The sequence below is a fragment of the Mastomys coucha genome, unplaced genomic scaffold, assembly GCF_008632895.1.
Source record: "Mastomys coucha isolate ucsf_1 unplaced genomic scaffold, UCSF_Mcou_1 pScaffold3, whole genome shotgun sequence".
In the NCBI taxonomy this organism is placed as follows: Eukaryota; Metazoa; Chordata; class Mammalia; order Rodentia; family Muridae; genus Mastomys; species Mastomys coucha.
In genome coordinates, this window is record NW_022196909.1 from 34212195 (window position 1) to 34218079 (window position 5885).

A 5885-nucleotide genomic window follows, 5' to 3' on the forward strand; every position below is an offset into this window, starting at 1 on the left:
TAATGAGATCTGATGCCCTCTTCTGGTGCTTCTGAAGACAGCTACAGTGTACTTATTTATAATAATAAGTAAATTTTTTTTTTGTTTTTTTTCCAGACAGGGTTTCTCTGTGTAGCCCTGGCTGTCCTGGAACTCACGCTGTAGACCAGGCTGGCCTCGAACTCAGAAATCCACCTGCCTCTGCCTCCCAAGTGCTGGGATTAAAGGCGTGGGCCACCACTGCCTGCCTTTAAATAAATCTTAAAAAAAAAAAAAAGAAAGAAAGAAAGAAAAAGAAAGGAAAAGCTGGGAGGTGAGATGCCAAAGCTTTTAAGCTCAGACTCCATTTTAGAGACCCCAATCTAAGTTTGAACTCAGGTAGGTAAACTAACAGGCTGGTATCTAGCATTAGTTTCCAAGTTGCCCCCCAACAAAACCTGAGCCTACCTCCAGTCTCTAGGCTAATCCCCAACAAGAGCAGAGTTTCCAGGTTATCCCCCCCAACAAACCTGTACCCCCAGGTTACAAGCCCACCCCCTACCTTACAACCACCAATGCAGAGGGGAGCAGAAGTTAAATTTATGATAGGACTCCCAATTATGCTAAAGGCCACAGCAGCTTTCCAATTAGATGCTTGCACATGCATTCCCCGCTTGCTGCTTGCTATAAAGCCTTGCCCCATAGACATTCGGGCTCTCCCATCACCAAAACTACGTGATGACGGTGCTTTGGAGGGGCCGGAGCTAGCTGGAATAGAATAAAGGACCCTGCTGTGAGTTGCATCAGATCGGCTCCTGTGTGTGTTTTGGGGGGATCACTAACATTTCCTTGGCACCCCCCAGAAAAGACTTCCACCCCGGGGGTCCTGGGTACATTTGCAGTAGACAGAGTCTCGTACTTCTTGTGCGCCCAGCCACCTCCACCCTTGAGGATGCTGACCCGTTTCCTCCTCAGCTATTCTGTTTTAAGCCACTTCTCTGTTTAGGCAACACACCGACTATTTACATATTGCAAGGAACTGTCAATACAGACAGCCTAGGCTTGCTACTTAGCTCATGATTGACAGCTCCTGTCTCATCAGCAATGTTCTGGGGAGTTTGGTTATCGAAGTCCAATGCAGCGGTTTACCTTTGAGATTCCCGCACTTGGTAGGGTTGCCAGGAGTTTGAGGCCAGCCTGAGCTACATACTGAAGCCTGGTCTGGCAGAACTCAAAAACGTAAAAAACCAAAAATGAAATCTTCTATCTGAAGTCACGTATTCGTTTCTATTATTCCAGCCTTGACCAGTTTAAGTGTCGTCAGACTTCAGAACACTAAAAAGTACAGGCCATGTACCACTGAGAGACCAGACCAACTCCATCTTGGGTTCAGGCTCCACCTTAGAGAACCTGACCTAAGGCTGAACTCAAGTTAACCAATAAGCCGGCACCTAGCACTAGTCTCCAGGTCATTCCCTACTAACCACCAATCGGGAGGAAAGCAGAACTTAAATTTATGGCTCCACCCCCAGCACAAGCCAATCATTTTAAAGGGCAGCAAAGTCCATAATAGCTCCCCTCCAATCAGATGTGCGCCAAGCTGGAAACCCCCTTGCTTATTTGCTCGTTTGTTTGCCTCTATAAATGCTTGCTTGAAACTGGGCTTGGTGCTTCACCCTCCCTTGCTTCTGTGTCAGTGATGGTGGTGAGCCCAAGTTCGAGTTTTAATAAAGACCCTAGTGTGATTGCAACCGATTCAGTTCCTTGATGGTCTTTTGGGGTTTGGAACGCTTCCTGAACAGGGGCAACACCTCCATCTTCAACTCAGAAAGCAACTTATACTTGAAGTAGACAACCTACAGGTTAGGATTCAATCAGGAAAACCAAAACCATTTTGATATCTAACATTAGTTTTCAAAGCTGCTCTTCCCCCCCCCCCCAACAAAACCTGAGCCTACCTCCAGTCTCTAGGCTAATCCCCAACAAGAACAGAGTTTCCAGGTTACACCCTCAACAAGACCAGCGTCTCCAGGTTATTCCCCCAACAAACCTGTACCCCCAGGTTACAAGCCCACCCTTTGCCTAACGACCACCGATGCAGAGGGGAGCAGAAGTTTATGATAGGACTCCCAGCACCAGCCAATTATGTTAAAGGACGCAGAAACTTTCCAATTAGATGCTTGCACATGTATTTCCTACCTGCTGCTTACTATAAAGTCTTGCCGCGATAGATATTCGGGGCTCCTCCACCCCCCAAAACCAATCTGCATGAAGCTCCTGCATTGGAGGGCAGGGGGAGAGCTAGCTCAAATAGAATAAAGACCCTGCTGTGAGTTGCATCAGATCAGATCTTGTGGGTGATTTGGGGGGGGGAGGGGATCACTAACTTTTCCCTGGCACAACAATTTTAAGTATTGATACAGAAGGACTTTAGTCCAAGGCATTGGTTATGTGAAGATAGACATAAATAAGACAGACGGTAGATAGCCAGGCAGCCAGGGATTAGTGAGTTCAGGAGACCAGAGACAAAAGGCTACGGGCTAAAGACAGTCATAGTTAGCTGGAGACTCTGGGAGGGAACCAGGGAGGCTTGCCCCATGGGTGCTTGAGGGACAGAAATGTCGCCACCTGAGACTGAAGAGGAAGGCAGGTCATCTCTCCCACTGCCCACGCCCTGTATCTCCACGGGGCCAATGCAGACGCTAGTTAGGGAACACAGGAACCTAGGAAATGCATCTGATGGGGTTAGGGCTCAGAAATACAAAACTAGAACAGGAAGGAAGGACTGGTGTAAGAACTGACCCGCGAATAAACAAAAGGCCTTGCCCAGAGAACCCATAGAAGACAGAGCAGGAGATGAGCGTGCATCCCTAGAGGTCAGCCATGACTGGTGACGTCACTGTGGAGCGCAGAGGGGAAGCCACGCAAACCGCAGCAGCGCTTCTCAACGTGGGAGATTCTTACAAAGAAATAGAGCGAAACTAAAGTTTCAGAGCACAGTATCATCCTACTTAGATACGATAGATTAACAAATAGATTGCAATGAGGGTGTGTGGTGAGATAGCTTAAATGAGGAAAGTTGCCAGCCAGCAAGCCTAAGAAATCCGCAGTTGACCCAGGGCCCACATGGCAGAACCAACTTCCGCAAGTAAGTCCTCTGGCCTCCACCCCATGTTCCATAGCGTTCATATCTAGATTTGATAACGCACCACATTTTGGCTTTAGAGAGGAACTTAAAGGATGGGCAATGTGGACCTGGCTACTGTAGAGTTGGGGGCACTCCACACAATCAGCCCTTGTCCCCAGCAGCTCTAGGCACACAGGGGGGCTCCCCGGTGTTTTTCTGACCAACTTGTGGGTATCTTAAGTAGGAGTTGAAACGCCAGTCCCAGTCTACCTTTTGTTTTCTCTGGCTTCAAGCAGGCACTGGTCTACCTCAAAACAGCAATAGATGCAGTGATGTTTGTATATGCTCCGCCCAGGGAGTGCCACTATTACAAGGTGTGGCCCTGTTGGAGTGGGTGTGTCACTGCAGGTGTGGGCTTTAAGACGCTCATCCTAACTGACTGTAAGCCAGTCCCAGTTAAATGTTGTTCTTCTAAGAGTTGCCTGTGGCCGGGCAGTGGTGGCGCACACCTTTAATCTCATCGCTTGGGAGGCAGAGGCAGGTGGATTTCTGAGTTCGAGGCCAGCCTGGTCTACAGAGTGAGTTCCAGGATAGCCAGGGCTATACAGAGAAACCCTGTCCAAAAAAAAAAAAAAAAGTCGCCTGTGTCATCTGTGGTATTTGTTCCCAACAGCAAAACCTAAGACAGAGACTTTTATGAGGCTCAAATTTTTCCAGTTTCCTTGGCAAAAGGACCTCAGCAGGATGGCTCCCTGGGTGTCAGAGCAGTTCCGTGGAGTGTTCCCTGTTTGTAAGACCTAGGCTTGGTGGGGCTGGTGAGATGGTTCAGTGGTTAAGAGCACCGACTGCTCTTCGGAAGGTCCTGAGTTCAAATCCTAGCAACCACATGGTGGCTCACAACCACCCGTAATGAGATTCTGACACCCTCTTCTGGCACATCTGAAGACAGCTACAGAGTATTTATGTATAATAATAAATCTTTGGGCCTGAGTGAGCAGAGGTCCTAAAAAATTCAATTCCCAACAACCATATGAAGGCTTACAACCATCCGTACAGCTACAGTGTACTCATATACATAAAATAAATCATAAAAAAAAAAAAAAGAACCTAGACTTGGTTCATTCTGCTGTTCCCATCCTCAACGTCTTCATTTTACAGGGAGCTCCATGAGTCAGGTAGTTTATCTAGGGCTACCTGACTCATGAATCAAGGGATAGATTCTTGGATCTACTTCCTTACAAACAGGCATGTCAGCTATGGCATTCTTGCAATATTTTTGAACATTCTCAGAAGGAAAATAAGCCTCGGGTCCTGAATTCCCCCCTTCGTCGTGACAGACAGTCTACGCTAAAATTCTGCTAGATTTCTTTCGCCTTTTGAATCTGTCTTCTTGGCCTGGAGAGTTGGCCGAGCAGTTAAGAGCACTGACTGCTCTTCCGAAGCTTGAGTTCAAATCCCAGCAACCACACGGTGGCTCACAACCATCCATAATGAGATCTGACGCCCTCTTTCTTCCAGTGTGTCTTTAGACAGCTACAGTGTACTTAGATATAATAAATCTTTTAGGCCAGAGCGAGTGGGATCGACTGGAGCGGGCAGAGGTCCTGAATTCAAATTCCCAGCAACCACATGCTGGCTCACAACCATCATTACAGCTACAGTGTACTCATATACATTGAATAAATAAATAAATCTTTAATCTCTTTTCCCTGTGAGCTAATAGAACCGTTTGTTCAGCTCAAAACTCATCCTGGCCTAACACTGTATCTGGCTCCTAACAGGTCCACGTACATCTACAAAACCACTAAAACCTGTGCTTGCTAGGAACAATGTATAGGGAAATCAGACCAACTCTCTCCTGAAAACACTTAACTGGCGCCTTCAGGAGGCCAGCACAAAAGGATCATGGTCAAAGTCCGCGTGGGCCTCATAGCTTACCCAAGGTCGACTTGGGGACATTATGAGATCCTGCCTTAAACTAAGACATAAAAAGAAAGCTGGGATGTAACCCAGCACAGGTTGTCCAGAATGTGTAAGGCCCTGTGTTGGCCCCATAGTCCTGCAAAAGGAAACAAAGTAAACCAGGTAAGCTGCATCACAGGAACAAGCTAATGTGGGAGACATTTCCTGACACTGCAACATCATTTTCTCAAGATGATGTCACCAGGAGTATGACAACGGGAAGCCGCCTGGCCTTTGTGACACTAACTGCATCTTGGATACATTTAAATGTTCTTAGTTTTGTTGTTTTAAGATTTATTTACTTAATGAGTACACTGTAGCTCTACAGATGGTTGTGAGCCACCATGTGGTTGCTGAGAATTGAACTCGGGACCTTTGCTCGGTCCTTATTTTTTATTATTATATGTAAGTACACTGTAGCTATCTTCAGACACACCAGAAGAGGGCGTCAGATCTCATTACGGGTGGTTGTGAGCCACCATGTGGTTGCTGGGATTTGAACCCCGGACCTTCAGAAGAGCAGTCAGTGCCTTTAACCACTGAGCCATCTCTCCAGCCTATTTTCTGAAGGGCTCCTTTTCCACCCTAGCACGTGGTCATCCCTGCCTGAGTCCTCAGAGGAGATTGCTTCAGACCATGGAAACATCTCACTTTCTCATGACAAACAGATGACATTCAAACAAATGGGAGTCATCATGGCAGGGACCTGCAGGGGCTGAAGCAAGGATCCCAGCATGCTGTGCGCGTCACACACACTGGGTAAGCGAAAGGCTTGTGGTCGTCTTGTCTCCTGCCAAAGTGTCACAGGGCAAGAGAGGCCATATAACTCACACACTTG

At 47.3% G+C, this 5885-nt stretch overlaps 1 long non-coding RNA gene across 1 annotated transcript in view; it reads left to right on the forward strand.

Moving 5' to 3' along the window:
- The first annotated feature begins 2736 nt into the window (after positions 1 to 2736).
- Positions 2737 to 5885, forward strand: part of LOC116074883 — a 3743-nt gene continuing 594 nt past the window's right edge. The window contains exons 1-2 of the long non-coding RNA XR_004112326.1: positions 2737 to 3106; positions 5637 to 5806. This is a non-coding gene — a long non-coding RNA (uncharacterized LOC116074883). The remainder of the gene's footprint in view (positions 3107 to 5636; positions 5807 to 5885) is intronic.